Below are 8982 nucleotides of genomic sequence, written 5' to 3' on the forward strand. Positions count from 1 at the left end.
CAACCTCTCCAAATCGAATCTCCTCTTGTTTCCCCCACTCTTCCTCACCTTCTGCTGACCTCTCCATCTTAATCCCATTGGAATCCACCACACTCTTTCCGTCTTCCTCCACTAGAAATCTAGGAGTCACCCTCGATCCTGTGCTCTCCTATACCCAGCACATCACCATGCTGACATGCACCTGTAGATTCTTCCTGAGCAACATACGCCGAATCCGTCCCTTCCTCACCGACTACTCGACTCAGCTGCTCGTCCAGTCCCTGGTCCTCTCCCGCTTGGACTACTGCAACTCCCTTCTGGCCGGCCTGCCTGCAACTACTACCCGCCGCTCCAGCTCATCCAGAACTCTGCGGCTCGTCTGGTATTCTCTCTGCCACGATTTGCACACGAGTAGATAGTAGGGTTTTTTGGGCGCGCCTATTTTGTTATGACGTATGCCCTAAGCTTATTAATATTCCTACGTCATAATTGGGGGGCGTGATTTTAGGTAGAGTTATTTCCTTAATTATTCCTACGTCATATCCGTCAGAAAGTGTACACCCATAAAACCCTGAACAACAAGGCCTCCCATAACCGGTTGTTCTTGTTGTTCTTGTTGGTCAACTGTAGAGTGTGAATGGGTCGGCTCTTCCTGTAGTGGTTGGGGGTCTTTTTTAAATATACATGTAATGGTCCCAGGTCTTAACAATGCCTGTTTTGAATAGTGCGTTTATCATATTCACACTGTCTCTGTCTCTGTCTGTCTCTCTCTCTCTCGCCCAAGCATTTTATAAGATCAACAAGTTCTGTTGTCTGTAATGGTCCCAGGTCTTAACAATGCCATTTTGAATAGTGCGTTTATCATATTCACACTGTCTCTGTCTCTGTCTGTCTCTCTCTCTGTCTCTCTCGCCCAAGCATTTTATAAGATCAACAAGTTCTGTTGTCTGTAATGGTCCCAGGTCTTAACAATGCCATTTTGAATAGTGCGTTTATCATATTCACACTGTCTCTGTCTCTGTCTGTCTCTCTCTCTCTCTCTCTCTCTCTCTCTCGCCCAATCATTTTATAAGATCAACAAGTTCTGTTGTCTGTAATGGTCACAGGTCCTAACAATGCCTGTTTTGCATAGGGTACTTATGTTATCCCCAATGTATATGGCTCTGTCTCTCCCCTCAAATTTAATTAAAAATAAAATTAAAAAAAGAGGGTGTGTGTGTGTGTGTGGGTGTTTGTGTGTATAGGTTAATTGTTTTTGTAAAAAAAAAAAAAAAAGCTGTGGTTATATTTTATCTCACACATAATGTGTTCATTCGTTTTACTTAAATACATTCTAGGGTCTTAAAGCTCATAAGAGTTAGACTTAATATAAGGATATGTTTTTAAGGTATTTTAGCAGTCTCAATCCCTGATGATAAGGAATCATTTAAAAAATAAAAACAACTGATCACTCAATGCTAAATAGATCACAACACTCAAGGCTAAATCACTCACACCATGGGGGGCGGGGGTGGGCTCAGACAAACGTAGGTATGGCGTGTGGTATCAAAATATTCAGAATACTTTTAAACTATATAATTTATAAGCTTTGTAAAATAAACCCAAATATCTCTTTTGCGGGGATAAACGCTGTTCTGAGTAGTTTGTGACTTGTTTAATACCAAACAAAGCATCGCTATTAAAAAAAAAAAAAAAAAAAAAAAAAATCACTGTAAAAGCGCTACTTATTTTAGATCTTTATAGTTATTTTCTTGGCTCAGGTTGTTTTTTAGCGCGTATAAAGGCCTGAAATATTCTTAGTGTTTATTGACTATAGGTCTTGATGCTTAAAAATGTTTTTTTGAGAGACCAAAAGGTTCTAATAAAAGTTTAGAGTAGAGAGGAGAGAGATCGTCGCCATCTTGGTTTCTATTTGATGCAGTGTCATTTTATTGGTTGGTTTTGATATGTTAATTGGTAACAGGACAGCACAAAGGCCAGCCCAGAACAATGCCTTACAAGCAGATCCGGCATCTGGCCATCAGTATAAGTATGAAGGTCTGGTCTTCAGCTCGACAGACTCATACTGACCTTTCGCTTTAAGCCTAAAGATCAACAATGTCCGGAAACAACATCAACGACTTCGATTTAAACGAGTTTTTAGGTAAGTCTTCAGATTATTTTCATTGACTCAGAGCGTGTTGTGGGCATGTATTGTAAATAAGGCTATAACATCTGTTTTAAGTTCTGTAAAATTATTTTTCAGCCAGTCAACAGGAGTTAATTCCCAACGCTGAGGAGATCATCTGGAACAACGACGGTAAGATTTTTGTGTTTGCGCTCATGGGTTCTTATGTATGGGTGTGTGTGTGGTTTTGAAGCGGCTCATTAGAGTTATGAAAACGTTTTAATATATATTAATGCCGGTCTCTTTAATTACACAGAAACTATCGAAAGGCCTGTGATTAATGTCTCCGAGGATCAACCAAGAGAAGTGGTTGTCCCTAGACAGGCTGTCTGCCGACCGGGTAAGAACTAAACCCCTGTTTGTTTGTATAACATTTCTGTAAGATGTTTGAGGCCAGTTTTGTTAATTTTAAAAAATTATCCTTTCTTACAGTATTAAGAAACGTGGTTCGAGACAACGAAAGGCCTTCCACATCGAGGGCTTGTTTCGTTTTACCTTCGAGAACCGTAACCTTTCAAGAATCTGAAAGGCCGTCAGCCCCTGTATCTGATAGCGGTGAGTATATATCTGCCGCTTGTAAGAGGTTACAAACTTCTTTCAATCTTTCAAACTTTAATGTTTTTAAAAGGGCTTTGTTTGCCCGTTGAGGGCTAATATTTAAGCGATGGGTGCCCATTTCCTGTAGGGCGGGGGGTTCTGGGAAAGATCTTTAGAAGTCCGGACAGGTCTAGGCTTGTTTCTGGGGCACGTGTTTAGAAATGACCGATTGCCCTACCGTCTGGTTAGGAAGTAAAGCTGTCCGAAAGGTTTTAGTAAGTTGTTTGGCTTATCTCCCGCAATTATACTTCTGTTTTAAAGTGGCTGTAGGAAAAGGCTTGAAGGTGTTCATTGTATTTAATATTTAAACAGATCGTGAAAACGTTTGTGAAACAGGAAGTCCCGGGATCAGGAAGCGTTTACACTTGGAAGGTTCGTTTAAAAATGAAATGTGGTGTGTGTGTGTATAAAAAGTGTTTTATTAACAATGTTACATTTTTTAAAGAAACATTTAAGAAACCGTTTATTTACAGAGGCTTCTCTGTTTTACATTTATTATCAAGTCCTAATAAATATATTGTCTGTAAATAATAAGGCGTTGTAGTGAATGTCTAAGCCTATTTTCAAAGGTCTAAAAAAGCTAAAGGTTTTGAAGGTCCTGGACATGTTGTTTTAAGTTTGATTTCTGTCGCCGTTTAAAGATGTAAATGTAATGTATATTTTTATTCTTCCCAAGACTCTTGGGATAGTCATTCTGTGGATGAGCTATTGAGGACAATTACCCCGTCTAAGTGGGATCAAACATCTTCCCCGGAGAGATCACCGAGAGGATCCCCCACGGTGGTCTTGGAGACCCCCCAACATCTACTCAGGCCACAGCCTTCTGGGGGTAATTCAACAACCCAGATTCAGCCCGCCGCATTGTCGGGCGGAACAAATACAGGCAACCAACAACCTCAGGGGTCGCCATCAGTCAGGGTTGACACACCACCCAACGACGGACTGGTTTCAACATCGTCCCCCCAGCCCCGTTTCTTGGCTACAGAAACGCTGAACAGTACACCGCGATTGGCCAGGGTGTCACCGCAAAGGCCTTCTTGGTCTCCGTCCGTGAGTATACGCTCGCTCCCTGCCTCCTTCGACCGAGATTTACCGGAGCGACCATCCTTGGAAGCTGAGCCAGGCCACCATCCCCCGGAGCTACTTCCTGAAGGTCGGCATGAGTTGCTACATACTTTGTTACAAAATCAAAGACTTGTGTTAGTGGGGCAAAACCTTGTGATAGAGAGCCAAAACACCCTTATTAATACCCTTACTAACGAATTGTACCATATTTAATGTTTTAATAGATACAAAACGCCTTACTATTGTGGGTTGTTGGAAAAATAAAAAATAAATAAAAAAATGTCCGGACTTGGTAAAAGAACTCACAAACTAAAGGATTATGAACAAGTTAGGGCCCCAAAAAGACCTTCCCGAGAGAACATCCCCGGCCCTGTTGTGAACTCCTCTGATGTCCCAATGAACCAGGAACTATTACAAATGATAAATGATTTAAATAACCCCCAATCACCACCGATAGAATGTGAATTAACAGACTTACCGGTGAACCCCGACCTGTTACAGATGGTCAATGATCTAAATAACCACCTCCCAACGGTAGCGCTTATAGAGGTTCAACCCCTAGTTCACCCTGATTTGTTTGAAATGGTGGAGGCTTTGGAGACGCTACCCCGACCAAATTCTGCCCCTATTATAAATGATTTGAGACAATTAGAACACAGTATGGCGGCAGAAGCAGCCGTCACTATAGAGGAGGGTCTTGACATTAACCGGTTGGATATCTTTGAAGGACTTTTACAGGCTTTAAATGAGCCTCCTCAAAAAGGGGGTTTTGTAGATGTCACCAGTGGGGGTGTTCGGAATGTGGAGGGTTCTGAGACTGATAAGGCTGTGGAGGACATGCTCTGTGAGAATGTAGGGGGTGAAGGCTTTGTTCAAAATGATGATGTGTCCAAGAGTACCAGTGATCCCGTGATTATAGATAGACCGGCCTATAACAATTTTGAAATGATTCAGCGTTTTAATTTTGCAGAACTTTTAAATTGTGACAATTATGCAGAAATATTTGTCAACATACACGAGGCCTTGCAAAATATGCTTGAACAGGTTGCTGAAAGGGTCAGACCTCAAGATGTTGTACAGTTAGAACTCCGAGGGGATGATTTGTTTAGCAACCTATCTGTAATGCTGAGTGGAGATAATTTAGATGTTGATGAATTTCTGGCTAAAATCGAAGCGTTATTGCAAAGTAACGCAGCCATCTTAGCTGATGAAAGTCTGTCTCTGGTAATGAATGTGGTTCGTAACCCTGAGGGTGGGGCGCTTAGAAGACTGTCGAAATGCTTGAAGAACGACATAATTAGGAACAAGCTCAGGCAATTAGTGGTGAGTTCCAATGGGGACAATAAGCTCTGTTTTGCTTACAGTTTAATAAAACTACTCACCCCCGACATGCCTGAACCCCAAGCTATGCAAGAGGCTTCAATGCTTCATCAGAGGGCCGGCTTAAACTCTCAACAGATGGTTGCCTTTTCAGACATTACCATGTTTGAGGAGTTGTTGTCTTTAAAAATTGTTGTGTGGTACCGTTGTGAGGTAAAGTAAGTATTTGTGAAATTTCAGACACATCCTGAAACCCATACACAGACACTGTTTCTCTTCCTAAGTGATAGTCATTACTTTGGAATAAAGAGTTTGACGGCTTTTTGGGTTGTTCGTATGTTTGTCATTGGTGTTATAAGGCCTTCAATGATAAGCTTAAGCACCGCTGTGACGGTTACTGTAACGTCTGTTTCAATCCGCAATGTCGTAAGGGTTTGGCCCCTACCATCCGATGTAAAGATTGCTTAAGGATTTGTCTCTCCGCGTTCTGTTTTTCCGAACATAAGGTACAGAGGGCCGCTGCTGAGGGGGTTAAAAAACGGAGTTATTGTGATCAAACTAAATATTGCCCGCAGTGTTGCCTCCAGTACCGTTTTCATGAGGTTAAACCACACAAATGTCTGGAGCCGAGATGTAGGATCTGTAATGCTGATTTAACCCCGGGGTCTGAACACCAGTGCTTTATTCAGCCGGTTAAAAAGGAGCCGCCGCACAACCGGTATGTCTTTTTTGATTTTGAATGCCGGCAAGAAAACGTGGTCCATGTTGCTAATTATATACACTGTATTGACATGTTGGATCGTGAGTGGTCAGCTAGCGGTGAGAGTTGTGTCAGGGATTTCTTTACGCGGTATCGCGGTCCAAAATACCTCAATTACACATTTATTGCCCACAATGCTAAGGGTTATGATTCTTACATTTTGATGAAGTATCTGGTGGAAAATGGGGTGACCCCAAAAATAATAGCTCAGGGTAGCAAGATCATGTGTTTCACCGACGAAGCTTTCAACCAACGTTACATAGACTCGTTAAATTTCCTCCCCATGAAATTGAGCGCTTTGCCTAAAGCTCTGGGTTTTGAGGCTCAGAAGAAAGGTTGGTTCTGCCATTTTTTTAATACTAAGGACACTCAAAATTATCGAGGGTCCTACCCGCCCGCCTCTTATTATGGGGTTGATACTATGATGTCTCATGAGAGGGAGGAGTTCTTTAAATGGTACAATACGGTTAAGGGAGGTGTTTTTGATTTCCGAGAAGAGATGGCCGCTTATTGTAAAAATGATGTGGTGATCCTTAAAGAAGCCTGTTTGCGTTTCCGCGCCGAGGTTATCAACACATCGGGTCTCGACCCTTTGCAAAGTGTGACCATAGCGTCTCTCTGCATGAAAATGTATCGATCCAATTTCTTGCAGAAAAACACTATAGCGGTCACCACTTCTGACAACTATCGTGCTAGACAAAAGAACTTTTCGACTGTCTCCATACAGTGGCTGGAATATCTGAGTGCCCGGGATAACATCTTCATCAGACATGCTTTAAATCAAGGGGAAGTCAAAATGGGGCCTTACTACTTAGACGGTTTTAGCGACGTGTCCGGGCGGCGTACCCCTGATGAGTTTGCTGGTTGTATTTACCATGGCTGTCCTCAGTGCTTCGACCCAAACACCTTTAACCCCGTAACACAAAAACTCTGCGGTGATATGTACTATGATTTCCAGGAACGAATTGAAACTTTAAAAAACACCTATGGTTTGAATGTGCTGGTGATTTGGGAACACGCGTGGACAACCCTGAAGCAACAGGATGTGGGGGTACAACGGTTTATGGAAACCTTGGACTTTCCTGAACGTCTAGAGCCCAGGGATGCGTTATTTGGGGGTCGTACCAACGCCCTCTGTTTACATTATGAGGTAAAGGAGGGTGAGAGAGTAGATTACTATGATTTCACCAGTCTGTACCCTTATGTCAACAAGACCAAAATGTACCCGGTGGGGCATCCAACCATTGTTTATCGTGACTTTCTCGAAATCGGACAGTACTTTGGTTTGATCAAAGTCACCATGTACCCTCCTCGCGAGCTGTTCTTACCCGTGTTGCCTTACAGGTGTTCGGGAAAATTGATGTTCCCTCTGTGTAGAACGTGTGTGGAAACTGAAAATCAAAATACCTCTTGTCTGCACAGTGATGACGAGAGAGCGCTGACGGGTGTCTGGTGTAGCATTGAGCTTGACAAGGCGGTGGAGAAAGGTTACAGAGTCGGTAAGGTGTATGAGGTTTGGCATTTTTCTGAAAAATCTGATACTCTTTTTGCTGATTACATTATGACCCATCTGAAAGGGAAACAGGAGGCATCGGGCTATCCCTCATGGTGTGTTGACTCCGCGGCCAAAGAGCGGTACGTTCAGCAATATTTTGAAAAGGAAGGGATCCGTCTAGAGCCGGGGAACATAACTGTAAACCCCGCCAAGAGACAAATGTCCAAACTGATTTTAAACAGTATGTGGGGTAAGTTTGGGGAAAGAAATAACCGTCTAAACACAACCTTGATTAAAACCCCTGAACAGTTTATAGAATTTATGTTTTCCAAACAACATGCAGTATCACACTTTCAATTCTTAAATGACCACGTGGCACAGTTTTCCACGTGGAGTTTGTTTCAGGGGGTCCTAAGACTTACGCATACAGAACGGCTGTGGGTAAGACCTGTATGAAAGTTAAGGGTTTCACTCTGAACCATTGTAACAACAAGCTCATTAACATCAAGTCTCTGACGACCCTGGTACAAAGTTTTGTAACCGAGAAAGACGCGCCTCCTCGCGAGATTATTACAGCCGGAAATCAGATCTATCGCAATAAAAAGGGGTACACATTGGAAAATAGATCACTAAACAAACGGTTCAGGGTGGTGTACAATAAAAGAGTGTAGAAGACTGATTATACCACTCTGCCTTATGGATATTAGCGGTGGTTTTGATAACAGACTTCAACACCCTTTCTCCTGTATTATAGCCGGTCCCTCCAATTCGGGTAAGAGCTATCTTATAAAGAACATCATAGAAGATGTGGACGCAACCGTGTCCCAAGCTCTTGACAACATAGTGTGGTGTTACTCTTGCTGGCAACCTCTCTACGATGATTTGGCATAGAAAAAAAATAATCTAAAATTTGTGCAAGGTCTCCCCGCCTCGTTGTGTGACGATGACCTGTTCCCGCCCGGACAAACTAATCTAGTGATCCTTGATGACCTGATGGAGCAGGCCAGTGACAACAGTGAAGTGGAAAAAGCTTTCACAAAGTACACTCATCATAGGAATTTAAGTATCATTTATTTAGTTCAAAATCTATTTTTTCAAGGTAAAAAAAGCCGCACTATTAATTTAAATGCCAATTATATAATTCTTTTTAAAAACCCCAGAGATAAACTACAGGTCACCGTCTTGGCTCGTCAAATGTACCCTAACCAGACCAAGTTCTTTTTGGAGGCATTTGAGGATGCCACCAAAAAACCCTATGGGTACTTGATTGCGGACTTAAAAGCACAAACCCCAGAAGACTTTCGCCTCAGAACAGGTTTGTGCCCGCCCGATTGGCCGGCAGTGTATGTGCTAAAGAAAAGGAAATAAATAAGAATGTCTGTTCGGATTAAAAGAAATCTGCCGCTTTTGCAAATGTTATTTGAGGGGAGCCCGCGCCATAGGAAAGCTGTGCTGGCTGGGGCCCCCTCGGATTTGATCGAGACCCTGTGTGAAATAACTTTTAACATCTTACGCGGTAATATACCCCTAACCCCTTCTCAACATTCTAAACTCAAAAAACAAAAAGCGGTTATCAAGATCATCGCTAATAAGAAGTAT

The sequence above is a fragment of the Amia ocellicauda genome, chromosome 10 (genome assembly GCF_036373705.1).
Source record: "Amia ocellicauda isolate fAmiCal2 chromosome 10, fAmiCal2.hap1, whole genome shotgun sequence".
NCBI lineage: Eukaryota > Metazoa > Chordata > Actinopteri > Amiiformes > Amiidae > Amia > Amia ocellicauda.